Genomic DNA, 14,659 nt, shown 5'->3' on the forward strand with positions numbered 1-14,659 from the left:
GTGGGTAAGAACCTCACTTCTTCAGATGCAAGAAGTGAGGTTCTTACCCACGAAAGCTTATGCTCCCAATACTTCTGTTAGTCTCAAAGGTGCCACAGGACCCTCTGTTGCTTTTTACAGATTCAGACTAACACGGCTACCCCTCTGATAATAGAGGTTTTTGTTCTTTTCCTAAAGATCTGTAACTCTTGTATGCTTTGACAGTAAAAGTACTGTGGTTAAGAAACCCATGTGCAAAGCCTGTTTCCTTACTTCATCTACCCCATGGTCCCTGAGGAGTTACACTATAAACCATGGCATCCCATGAGGGGAGCATGCATTAGTGACTCAGGAGGCTCTGTCCCCCTCTGTCCAAGAATACCAGTCAGCCTCACATCACCCAGTTGAGGTAATAAATACTAGTAAACTTTATTTTACAGATGAATAAACTGAGCCAGAAACCTCACATTACTTGTCCAGTCACAGGGCAATTCTGAGCTGAGCATAGAAGCCAGTGGCCCTAACTTCCTTTTCCAATTATGATTTTCAGTGTTACACCATGCCAGGAAATCTGTCTCAATAAGGGCTCAATCCAGAATGGTGCTGAGCCACCTACTGAAGGAATTAGTGTAGTTGACTCAGACTTCAATAGTAATGGAGGGTGCTCAGTGCTTCATAGGTCTGCTCAGTACCTTGCCAGGATCTAGGCTAACTTTTTTTGGTAAGAAATGATTCATGAATTGTTCCAAGAATTTTCAACCCCATCCATCATAGGATTGCTCCTTCTTCTGACACCACTGTCTCAGCCTGACACAAGTATTGTGGTGGTATATGTGGTAACAGATGTCCAGGACCTTGCAGGTTGGCTTCCTAAGAGGAGAAATCAGTGATGTGGAGCCTTACTATATGTTAAGGGTAACTCATTTTACACTAGCCTGGGAACAGAGGCGGGGGGTCACAAACAAATGCCTACTTTAAGAGGTTTCCCAACACCAATGGCTGGGTCCCAGAAAGAAACTCTGCTTTATGAATTGACTCTCATCAGAGCCCAAGGCAGAAAGCAAAATCTTCTGCTGTTCACACAGCTGTCTCCAAGGATCAGAACTTTGCATAACAAAAACTAAGACCACCACAGTATTTCTTCCCAAGGCTGACCATTTGCTTGTATGCTAAGAAAAAATAACTTGGAAGGCTATGTGAAACAGTGCCATCTGGTGACATCTGCCACAACACTATATATACACACTTAGGCCTGGGTTACACTAGAAAACGAGGTTGGTTTAATTACAGTGGTCAGGGGTGTGAAAAAACCACATCCTTCAGTGGCATTGTTAAGCTGACCTATGTCCCTGGGTAGACAGTGCTAGGTCAACAGAAGAATTCTTCCATCACCTCTCAGGGAGTTAGGAGCGGTTCTCCTGTCGGCTTAGGTAATCTATCGGTGTAGTATTGTCTACGCTGAAGCACTATAGCGATGCAGCTGCAGTGGTGCAGCTGTGCCACTGTAGCTTTTTATGTATAGAAGTATTGTTAGGTTCACCCAAGCTGGGAAACGTCAATGAAAACTAACATTAGTGACAGAGCTATGTTGAAAGTGTATGTATGTGAGCGCGTAAAACTTCTTGGCAATAAAGGAAACTCTCCTCTTTTAGCTTATCACTTGTTTGATGAGAAAATGAAGGAAAGTAATTGCAATTGTAGATTCAATATTGTATTCTCTTTAGGAGAACTAATAGCATAATATTTGTGGACTTTTACCTTACAGTGCAATAAAAGCAACCTCCACGTTTCCAGTAGACTAGCAAATTTGCAAAATGTTCACAGTAAATAATCTCGCACCTTTTCCTGTCTCTTTGAAGTTTCTGTGGACATGCTTCAGCGCCAGAACTCAAAGTTTGAGATGGCTTTAATTGGTGACTGAGAAGAGAAGGTGCATTTGTATGTGTCAGTCTGAACAGTGTGCCTTCAATGCTTTCACTCTGTTAATCCTGGGTCTGATTTCAAATTGGCTGACGTGTAAAACAGCCCTTTAGACTTGGATAGTGCTTCAGAGCAGCTTCTGTCAAAACAGTAGAAAAGATGAACAGGAAAGTCATGTATCTAACTCTGTAGTTTCTGCAAAAGCTGCTGTAGCAGCAGCATGGCTGCCTGACGTGTTATGAATGACGTGCCAGGGGTACCCAACTGTGTAGATGTAAGGCTCTTTCCTCTAGAAATACATGCACATCCTCTTGTGTTCACTGAGGCATTGTTCAAACTCAAATCTACACAGTTTTCTTGGGAATTTAAGCACATTTTAAATGCTCCAGCAGCTTTGTCAAACATTCCAGCGGCATTACCATCAGCTTCCCAACACGTCCCACAGCATCAAACTAACTGCACCTCTATTTACAGCGGGGGCGGGAGGGACAAAGTGGGGATACTAGTCTGCATGCAGCTTGCTGACTGAGATTTGTTATCTCCCGAGTAGCGGCATGTGGCTTTGTTCCCTGGGGTTTCTTGGGAATTCTAAGCCAGAAAAAGGAACTTCAGGGTGGGATGTAGCAAGTAGTGTAAGACCAGCAGCTTTTATTTAATGTGGTGTGTGAAGCAAAATATGCCCAATGTATTAACTCTGTTGTGGTTTGTATTATAGTAGTGGTTTTCAACCTTTTTTTTTCATTTGCAGACTCCTAAAAAACTTCACAGGGAGATATTTTTGGAAATCTTAGCCATAGTCTGCAGACCCCCAGGAGTCCATAGGCCATAGATTGAAAACCACTGTATTACAGTAGTGCAGATGGGACCTAATGGGATTGGCGTCCCATTGTGTTAGGTGCTGTACGTACATATAGTAAGAGATGGTCTCAGCCTTGAAGCGTTTACAGCCTTAATACTGTGTAAGGCTCTGGTCCTGCAAAAACTTACCATGAGCTTAACTCCAGGTTTGAACTGAAGTGTTCGCAGACTTAGGGCCTCAGTGATGGTGGTGTTAATACAGCACTAGAGTGGGAGTCCGGCAACAGCAGGGACTGGGTTTAAAACAAACAAATCCAGAGACTGAGAAATGGAAAGAGAAGAGAAATGGACCAATTAAGCCTGTAGAAGCAGTGGCTCATGTTAGCCACAGGCAGAAATATCTGGTTTTGAGCATCCCAATTCATTCAGTAGAATCTCCCAGAAATGATAGGGGAAGCCTGGAAGCTTCAGCAAATAAGAAATATTGTTGCCCTCCAAGGTGTGGTGGGTAGGATGAAGTGATTATGCAATGCCTGTGCTCTGAATCAAAAATGGTAGCCGTGATAGAGTGCAGGTCAAGGCAGGAGTTAGCTACAACTCACATCTCTAACTGGTCTGAGGCTGAATTACTTATGATGCATTTTATCACCGTGTAAGCCACTGATGGCTTAGATGGAATGGGGTGCTTCTGCTGTTGGCTCCTCTGATAAGACTACACAGGGCATCCATGTCTGTAACTCATCCAGAGGTTTCCCCAGACCAGAGTGTGGTAGGCTTCAGGGTGCAGAGTGAAGGATGTGTTCCGCGCCCCCTCCACACACACACCTTTTTTATGTGGCGATGAGGCTCTTGCATGAGAAATAATAGCTTCTGAGCAGCAAATTAACAGGGTTTCTCTGTTCCATAGAAATATTGTTTTAACTATATTTGAAAAGAAAACTAATGCACCCTGATGCTATGAAAAAGGGGGTGTTGTAGTGACAAATAGTGATTAGTTTTTAATTTAATATGTTTACTTCCAAACCCCAGTGCTCTCCTCCTCCTCCATGGAGCTGGACTGACCAGTGGTGTCCTGATCCAGATCTGAAGGAGACCAACATTAGAATGTAGGGATTGTCTAAACATCGACAGAGGTGTGGATCTTAATTTGGAACCAGAATAAGAAGAAATCTCCTGAGAGCAGCTCCATTTGACAGTTTCACCATTTCCCAGTTCTCTAGCAACTGCACAGAGCCTACTGGGAGCTGTAGTTCCAGAGGTGGTGGTGGCAGCAGCATTCTTGTCCATGTGTTTAGTCAGGTTGGCTTCCTTGGATACTCATTGGATTAAGGCAGGAGATGGCCACACCTGGTCGCCTCCAGTACAAAGTTTGTTACCTAGCAGCCAGATTGCAGCAGTCGCGCTAGCAGGAGGTATGTTGTAGAACAATGTTTATGTATGTGTCTCAACTTTGAAGCGTGAAGCCAAGGTACCAGCCAGTATAAAATATTCTGTAACAGGTATTGGCCAGTATAAAATAACATATTTAGGACAGATTAAGAGTATCATCCAGTATATAATCATAAAACCATAGAAATGTAGGGCTGGAAGGGACGTCTAGAAGCCAGCTAATCTATCTAATGTGTCTAACTTGTTCTTAAAAACCTCCAGTGATGGGGATTCCACAACCTCCCCTGGTAATCTGTTCCTGTACTTAACTATCCTTATAGTTAGAAAGTTTTTCCTAATATCTAACCTAAATCTCCCTTGCTGCAGATTAAGCCAATTACGTCTTGTCTGACCTTCAATGGCTGTGGAGAACAATTGGTCACTATCCTCTTTATAACAACCCTTAGCATATTTGAAGACTATTATCAGGTCTCCCCTCAGTCTTCTTTTCTCAACACTAAACATATCCAGTTTTTTTTTAACCTTCCTTTGTAGGTCAGGTTTTCTAACCTCTTATTGTTTTTGCAGGTCTTCTCTGCCCTCTCTCCAATTAGCCCACAACTTTTAGTGTGGCACCCATAATGGAACGTTATACTCCAGTTGAGACCTCACCAGTGCGTGCCAAATAGAATGGAACAATTATCTTCCATGTCTTACATATAATGCTCCTGTTAATACATCTCCAAATATTTGCCTTTTTTTGCAGCAGCCTCACATTGTAGCCTCATATTCAATGTGTGGTCTACTACAGCCCCCCACATTCTTTTCTGCAGTCCCTACTGCCTAGTCAGTTATTCCCCATTTTGTGTTTCTCACTTTTTTTCCTTCTCAAGTGTAGTATTTTGCACTTGTCTTTATTGAATTTCATTTTGTTGATTTCAGACCAATTCTCCAGTTTGTCAAAGTCCTTTTGAATTCTAATCCTGTCCTCTGGTCCTGCGAAGTGCTTACAACCCCTCTCAGCTCGATGTCATCCTCAAATTTTATAAGCATACTTTCTACTCCATTATCCAAGTCATTAATAAAAATATTGAATAGTATCAGATCCAGGATAGACCTCACTAGATACGTCTTCTCAGTTTGACATTGAACCAATGATAACTTCTCTGAGTATGATCTTTCAACCAGTTATGCATTCACTTTATAGTAATTTTAGCGAGACCACATTTTCCTAGTTTGCTTAAGAAAATGGCATGTGGGACTGTGTCAAAAGGCTTACTAAAATCAAGATACATGATGTCTAGTGCTCCCCCTCCTCCTCCACTTGGCCAGTAACCCTGTCAAAGAAAAAAATTATGTTGGTTTGGCATGATTTGTTCTTGACAAATCAATGCTCGCTATTACTTATCACACTATTTATCCTCTAGGTGCTTACAATTATTAATTTATTCCAGTATCTTTCCAGAAATTGAAGTTAGGCTGACGAGTTTATAATTTCTTGGGTCCCCTTCGTTCCCCTCTTTAAAGGCAGGTACTACATTTGTCCTTCTCTAGTCTTCTGGGACCTTACCTGTCCTCTGTGAATTCTTGAAGATAATCGCTAATAGTTCCAAGATTGCTTTCATTCGTTTCTTAAGTACCCTAGGGTGAATTTTGTCAGACCCTTCTGACTTGAATACTACAGAACAACAAGGACAAGTGTTCCATCTCATCTATAAGGCTACATACTATTAATATTCAGGGTATTCTGTTATAATGTAGAACTCAATGAATATTTTTTTAGGGTGAATAGTTTGTAATTAAAATGATTTGTCACAGTAACTGCAAAAGACAAAAAAACGGAGTCCGGGATTATTTTAACTTTTAAAAACAAACTTTCCTCATCTTATAGCAAAGTACTATAATGCAAATGGAGTAAAATCTAATGAACTATTTTGTTCCTGGAATGATATACCAGTATATTGGTTGTAATGTCTATTGTTGGCAATGGATGCACAGAGACCTTAGGATAAATTAGTAGTTAAGAGCCAACTTCCTCCCTCTCTGTTGGAGAGTCTTTTCTGCTAAGAAGTCCTATTTACAGTTTGATTTGAGTTTGTTTTTTTTTATTCCCAACTCACTGTATTCTCAGAGCCCAATGAAGATGCTCTGGTTGCTGCCTGGAACTGTTGACAAGTTTCACAGGGAACCATTTACTTCCCTCTTTGGCATGAACGAGGGTTGCCGTGCCATGGGACTTTTGTTGGTGTTGTTGGGGAAATGAAGTGGTGGGTGGCAGAAATGGGAGAATCCTGCGGGACTCCTGCTACAAACATCAATAATGTGTATCTTCCTTGAGAAACCCCCTCAATTTTTGCAGCCTCACTTTGTAAAGCCACCCTTTGCTTAGTCACTGCACCTCTACCAAGTAAGCTGTAGGGGAAAATTACATTTAATAGCGCCACCCATATTTTAGAGCCACCCTGAGTTGATGCTTCAAGGTAAAGCAATTCAGTTGAATAGAAGCCACAGCTACTAAAGAAATGAAGATATATAATTATTATCCCATTTTGATAGCATAATAGGGGTTCCCATCTGTGAGATTAGCAGAGGTTACTAGCACTGCAGAAGTAGCCCATTGTAAATAAAAGTATCATTGTAGTGCCTAGGGCCCTAGTCATGGACCGAGACCCCATTGTGCTAGGTGCTGTACAAAGTGTTCTAGCGTAGCTGCACCTTGAAGGGGAGGGAAGTGCTTGTTTTGTTCTTTACCATGTCCTCAGTACTCTACTGACTGGATTTGGAGGTGCTGCCCTAGAGCTTGTGCCTGCAAGTCGCTGAGCACTCCTGGCAGTTGCTGAGGTCTCAACTCTCATTGACATCTGTGAGAGCTGATCGTGCTTGGCACCTCCCAGGATCAAGCTTTGGGAGCCTGATTTTCCTCTGTTGCTGGTGTAAATCAAGAGAAACTCCTTTCAAATCCACAGTTATTGACATGTAAATCTGGTGAAAGTGAGAGGAGACCAGTCTTTTCCTTGGAGATAGGAGCTGCTCCCATGAGGTGCAGTATTGTGTGGGTGATCATGAAGAATGGACCAGGAAATGAATGAAGAGGCAACATATGAGGGGACCGGTTAGGGAATGGTGGATAACCTCTACTGAAAGGTAGACTAGCAGTGTGGATAGCACTGGGGTGGTGAAGGATGAAAAGGAGATAGGCAGTAGAGTTAATATGGTTTCTCATATTTAATTTTTTGATGCGGATGAAAGACTGTCTGCCTCCATCTTATTTTTCAGACTTTCTTGTATAATCTGCAGGCACTTCCTCCTTTTCCACTGTAACTAGGAGAAGCTTGCATTCGTCGTTACTTCAGGTGATGGGGAGCAGGAGGGATTTCTAACAGTAAAGCGAAAGGGTTTGAAGTCAGTCACAGTTTCTCTAATCAGAGCCACGGAGTTAACTTTATTTTCAGATCATGTGGTGTCTAGTTGGCAACTTTCCATCGATCCCAAGTGCAGACACCAAACAATCCATAATACTAGCCAACCCCCCTACAGAAAAACATGGAAAAGGCAAACGGTGAAGATGCATCTGCTGTTGAATTAACACTGGCAGGGGCAGGAGAGAGCATCTATTGATCTGCTTCACGTAGGCATTTCTACAGCTCAGGTGGCTGCATTAAGACACAATAGCAGGTGGAGAAATGGTTGAACATCAGGAAAGGAGGCACCTGCCTCTAATGGATATACACAGGGGTAAAGCAGCTTTTAAAGTAATGCAAAGAGTCTGGGCCAAATCCAACTCTGCTCTGACCCCTCTGAGTGCAATAGTGTTACACAGGGATGCATTTGGCTCTGAGTTTCACAAAGGGACGTTATTGTGGCTGGTGAAATGAGCTGTCAATATAGCGAGTCTCAGGAGAGAGAGAGGTTGGTGCTGTAAAAGTTATTGCTGACCCCTTATTCTGATCAGGTATTGTAAACACTGCAAAGGATTCTATGTTTCCAGCAGTGCCAAGGGGAAAGACTGTTTATCCTAATGAGAGGGAAAGGCAGTGATGGGAACAACAGGCTGCCATTTATTCACCTATAGGAGCCATTATTAACGTGGGGAAATAATCAGTCCACTCTCTGGAAAAAACAAACAATAGCCTTACCAAACAAATAAAAACATTGTCAGATTGTGTGTCTGTCCTTAGGGACAGTCATCTAAATGATAGAGACTAGGAAAAACGGCTGCAACCAGCATAAGGGATGGAAACGGAGTAGCTATAGCACCTTTGTTTGCGGTCTTTTCAGTTATAACACAGCTATGGAATCTCAAGCCTGGTTGGTGCTGGAATGGATGACCTCTAACAAACAACTGCATGTTGCAGGAGCAGGGCTGATGGTGCCGTCAGCGGCACTTTCCCCTCTGATTCAGTACTATGCCAGCATGGGGCTAGAGGACACTGTGCTGTCATTTGGCTAAAATGTAATCCTAAATCCCTGGCTACTTGTGGTAGTAAAAGTACCCATGCTTCTTTTGCAACAGGGATTAAGTTGGTGGAGAGGGTCAGCTTGTCCAGCAACAAAACAGTAGACTGCTGGAAATGAGATTTGTATCCATGGCTTTGCTCTAGCTCTTAAGTGTATCTGAGTTACAAGAAACCCAGGGCCGGCTCTACTGTTTTTGCTGCCCCAAGCAGCGTGCCGAATTGCCGCCGCGGACGATAGGGGCAGTCTGTGTGCCGTTAGGGCGGCACGCGTGTTTCCGCGGCGGCGGCAATACGGCGGCAGCTTCTGTCTTCAGCCAGAAGACAGAAGGTGCCGAATTGCCGCCGCAGGCAGCTGAATATAGAAGCTGCCGCCGAATTGCTGCCGCCACGGAAACTCGCGTGCCGCCCTAACGGCACACGGACTGCCCCCGCTGTCCACGGCGGCAATTCGGTGCTCTGCTTGGGGCGGCAAAAACACATGGACTGCTGCCCCTTGCAGATTGCCGCCCCAAGCACCTGCTTGGAATGCTGGTGCCTGGAGCCGGCCCTGAAGAAACCCCACCCAAAAGTTTATAATGAAACAACTGGAAAAACACCCCAGTCTCCTAGGAAACTCAGCAAGCTTTGGTTCAGGCTGTGACATGTCATTCTGTATTTTTTATGAAAATATGTTTATGATATGAATATGACATAACTGAGATACACTTTCTGCAAGATGGCTCGTGTGAGATATCTTTGGAAAGGTTATGATTTACTGAATGTGATTATCCAATGCGTATGCCTGTATCATTTCTGTATCTGAAGTTAGGAATATTGACTATGTATCTGTATTTCAACTATGCTACTTTGGGTGATGCCCACTGCTAACACTTCAGGTGCGCCAATGGAAAAGCCAGACAGGGCGGATGGCCCATCAGCGAGGACAAAGAGCTGTGAAAAGCTTGGCCTTCCTGTGGATGCTCCATAGGGCCACTGACTCATGGACACTGTGATACTACAGAGTCAGGTGATCTTGTCACCTGATACTAAAACATTACCTGGGACTTCTTGTAACTTTCCACTGTGAGGGAAGGGGAGGGAGGGTCAATTTTGGGTAACAAAGGATTCCCAGCACATGTAAATCCTATTTAAGGGTGGGGAGAAAGGTAAACAAGACTCCTCCTCTCCATGGCCTGTCTGCAGGGCCAGCTCTAGGCACCAGCAAACCAAGCACGTGCTTGGCGTGGCACAAGTTCAGGGGCGGCATTCCGGCCACCTTTTTTATTTTTATTTTTTTGCTTCTGCAGTTGTGCTCCCGGAGGTTTTTTTTTTTTTCTTGGGGCGGCAAAAAACCTAGAGCTGGCCCTGCCTGTCTGCCCAAGAAGAAAGACTGCAAAAGGGAAGGCAAGGGGGGAGTCCAGACTGAGACAGGGGTCTAGTCTGAAAAGGAATATAACTGGAACTCGGAATCACAGAAACTTTGCAAACTGCCTGCAACAATATCTAGGGTGAGAAATACTATTTGTAACCAATTTCTTTAGTGAAACTAGCTTAGTTTGTGTGTTTGATTTCATTTGCTTAGTAATCTGCTTTGTTCTGTTTGTTACCCCATTTACCACTAAAATCTGCCTTTTATAGTTAATAAAATTTGTTTTGTTTATTATTAAACCCAGTTTCTGTAATTTCTAAGGGGGAGAAGTGTGCACACCTTTCTCCACATTGAGGGAGGGGGCGAATTTCATAACATATCTTTGGGTCTACACTCCAAGGGACATGGACATCTGAGTGCTGGAGCAAGTCCCTTAAGCTGAGTCTTCCCAGAGCTGATCTGCAGTTGGGTGTGGCCCTGCCTGTGTGTGTGTTAGAGGAGATGTTAAGAGCCATGACAGGTTAAAGGGGGCCCATGCTGGCAGAACAGGCAGAACTAGTGGTATCTCAGCACATCAGGTGGTTTCCCAAGGGGTCCAACCCATCATACAGGCCATAACCGAGTTAACTATATTTAGTGTGGCTAAGTGTTGACTAAGAGCATGGGTATGTAACAAGCCTTCAAATATCTGAAGGGTGTAAATGCCAAGAGAGAGAGGGGTTTTATTTAGCTGAAATATAAGTATAACTAGGAGCAACAGGTTGAAATGAAGAAAGGAAAAACATAGGCCCAATATCATGAAACACGGCCAGTCAGCAAGATCTATCTGTGAAATAATCGCCCAAAGTAAGGGTGGAAACCCCACGGCATGTTTAAAACCTGTCTGGCTAAAACCCTAACAAATTGTACAATGGCTAACAATCCTGCACTAGTAGGTTGATGAACTAGATGACCGAATAGGTCTCTTCCACATCTAGATCCTATGTTTCTGTGAAGGGCTGAGACCTGCACTTTTAGTTGGAGACTGAGTCCATCTTTTTTGACATGCCTTCTGCTCTCTGCTGGCATTCAAGGTAGAAATACCAAGGTCATTTCAATGCTCTCAAGCACCAGAAAGATGCAATGCCTTCCAAGCTACAAGGCTTTTCAGCCTTTAAAACCAGCCTTTAGCAGATATAGGCCAGTTACGAAATAATTTATCTTGATCTTCAGAATCAGCACACCTGTTTGTGCCACTTACAATTTTTTAAAAGGATTAGAAAGGTGATTCTAAACTGCTAAATTGCTGATACTTTCACCTACTGCAGTAATGGGGGAAAAGATCTTAGGAAATAATTTAAAACAGAGTTACAATCAGAGATGGGACAAAATGGGAAGACAAAACCCTTGCAAGTTTGTTTTTTTTTTGGTGGGGTGGGTGCAGTTTGGATCTGAATTAGTTCTGGGAGGAGCCTTGATTCTTGTGAGATTAGCCCCAAAGGGGAAAATATTACAAAATAATCTGATCTCATGCTCCCATTATCTAGGGCCAAAATTTACTGGGAGTAGTTTGCATGATGTCAGAACCATTGAACATGAACCTGTAATCTCACCCTGATTCGGCTCCAATCCAGATTCAGATCTGAGTGCTGATTCCTAAATCTACTTGTACTTGTAATGACAAACTAACATGGCTTTTGGAAAAGTAAAGAGTACCACTTTGTCGGCCATCTATCTCTAATTTTCTCATAACCACTGTATCTAGCACCTATAATGTGTAAAATGTCATTGAAAGTGTTAATAAAAGAGTAAGTAAAGAAAAATCCATAACTTCGATTTATTTGGAATTTCCGAATGTTTTGGATATTGTCTTACTTGAGGCAATTAAGGAAACTTAGTGACCTGCCACAGATCTATTGTCTAATTAGGAGACAGAAAACAAAGATTAGGGATGGGGTAAATAGCATGTTTTTTGCGATGACTGGGCCACATCAGTGAGCAACAAATGAAACATTAACTAAACAGAGCCTGTGTCAGAAAATTCTTTATTTTTTACTGTACTACCATAACTTATATCAACTGTATAATGTAATACCCTGAACAAAATGAACTACATCTCTTCACTCCCATGATGCCCTGGGCTCCCATCCTGGCTCTGTAGAAAAGGATGCACAACAACCTCTCTTATAGTCCAAATTCCTCTGTACAACAAAGTGATTGGGTTCAGCTAAGGACAGGCACATTCCTCTATGGCTGGGTTCCTCAGCAATCCTACCAATGAGGCCATATAACTGCTGCAACTCTCTGCAGGGGTTTAACCTATATAGGCTAATCACTGGATGGGGCCTTGCTACCCTGTACAAATTTATGAGCAACATTCTCACTTAAAACAATACTAAAGATAGTGTCAGTTTATTGATCCAGCTCCAAAATATGAAAGAAAGCTTTAAAGTGATGGGCAGAGAGGGATTTTTGCTACATGAATCCAATTTAAAATCAAACCGCAGCTAAATACTTTGAAAATGCGTTCTTAATAGCGTTTTCAACCAGCCAGGAGCCTCAGTGGTTCCTTAATATAAAACACCACCAAAACTGTGTATCTAGTCAGAGCTGGATTTATTTCCCCCAGATAACAACAATTCTATCAGCATGTTAGAATGATTGGCTGCACTGACCATACATACACTCTATTCAGCCCTTCAGATTGCTCTGAAACCTGCTCTAAGATTTGCATTTAAGATATTGATGCAGGACAGAAGAGAAGCAGCTCCACAAAAGGTGAAACATTTGCAGCATAATTGTTCTTGACTGCAGCAAGTTCATCCCTTAGAATAAGAACTTTTGACACTGAAGTTAAAGTAGGTTTAAGCCTCTCAGACATAATGAAATCCTGCTGCCTGCAGTCAGGAGTGGATTAAGATTACACTGGGCTTGGAGCCACCACGGCTTTGTCCGCCCACTCTGCACCACCAACAAAAAAATATCCGGACATCTGGTAGTGAGTGTCACCATCCTTCTAAGCCCGCTTCTCTTAGGCTACACTGTGGGCTTTGGGAGAAGGACCATCATGGATCTAAGGTGTATCTTCTCATCTGGGTCTTGCAGCAACAAGATGTGGCCAACTTTTGCCAACCAGCTGTGTGCCTTGTTATCTACTACTCACTGGCTTCCTGCTGACCAGAGGGGTGTAGTCTGGTGACATGACCAGGGTGTTGGAAGTCAGACGTGTCAGTGTTCTAATCAATACTTTGCTAATAATTCATTGTGTGGCTAGGGCAAGTTGCTTAATTTACATTTCTCCATCTGTGTAATGGGGTGACAATATTTTCCTACCTCACAGAGGTGTTGTGAAACTTCATTAGAGCAGAACGTTGTTGATATAACGAAGCCTGAGGGTTTGCCACTAAAACTACAATGGGTTGAAAAATGGCTATTTTGAATAACAAATATTTTTGTGAAAAATATTTCTCATTTGAAATTTCCAATTTTTCAACAAATTGATTTGAAATAAAAATTTTCCTACCTAACCAAATTGAATTGAAATTAAATGTTTTTTAAATTAAACTCTTTTCTCTTCCTGTTGGGGTGAAAAAAAATGAGAGGGATGGGGGAAACTCCCTCAAATAACAAAAAATTGTTTAGATTACATTAGAATCAAACCATTTTTTTTAGATTGATTCAAAATGAAAATTTTCATTTCAAGTCAATCATTTTGCCAAAAAGTCAGAAAATCTGAGGGAAAACTTTTTAACAAAAAAAGGACCAGTCCAAATTCTAACAAAGGTGATTATAGTGTAAAAGGGACTCGCACACTCTAGCTCTTCAAAATGTGAAATAGTTTTTCTAATACTTACTCAAAATTTTATTACTGACTTCTTACTACTGCTTTAATCTAACTCTATTTCCCTTTGACACTGAGGGGCATGTTAGATTGAAGATAACTGAAAATGTCTGCTTTCTCCCACTCAGGGGTTAAAATGAAGGTCTTTGCTAAGTATACAGTTTACAAAAATGAACTTTGATTTTATTTTTTAATAGAGGAGTCAGCCTGCTACATGGAGCTGGGCATATAATTCAGAATGAATAATTATTGTGACAAATTTCTCCTCTTTTACTATTCACAAATTGTTCTCTTCAAGTTTTTTTTAACCTTACCTTCAGACTGAACTCCAATCTAACATATCTTTTGCCCAGGAATATATTAGTGTGTATTTCTCCTTCCTTAGTTAGTTTGAGTTTCATGATTTTTTTTTAAATATAGGTGTGACACTCGCTGACCAGGTCATGCTAGAGTGTATTCAGGTCAAGTCACTTCTGTATTAGATCAAAGTGATTGTAAATGTATAAGTATTTTGGGTGTTTAAACTTCATAAAACAAATGGGATGTTACTTGTATTGTGCTCGCTTATCTGTTCCTGTATAATGCAATACAGTAGAACCTCAGAGTTACGAACACCTCGGGACTGGAGGTTGTTTGTAACTCTGAACAAAATGTTATGGTTGTTCTTTCAAAAGTTTACTACTGAACATTGACTTAATACAGCTTTGAAACTTTACTATGCCAAAGAAAAATTCTGCTTTTAACCATCTTAATTTAAATGAAACAAGCACAGAAACAGTTACCTTGTCAAATCTTCTTTTTAAACTTTCCCTTTTTTTTAGTAGTTTAACACAGTACTGTACCATATATATATATATATATATATATATATATATATATTGTCTCTGCAGCTGCCTAATTGTGTACTTGCAGTTCCAAACGAGGTGTGTGGTTGACCGGTGAGTTTGTAACTGTGGTGTTCATAACTGA

This window comes from Terrapene carolina, unplaced genomic scaffold (assembly GCF_002925995.2).
Source record: "Terrapene carolina triunguis isolate 2854851 unplaced genomic scaffold, T_m_triunguis-2.0 Scaffold88, whole genome shotgun sequence".
Taxonomy (NCBI): domain Eukaryota; kingdom Metazoa; phylum Chordata; order Testudines; family Emydidae; genus Terrapene; species Terrapene triunguis.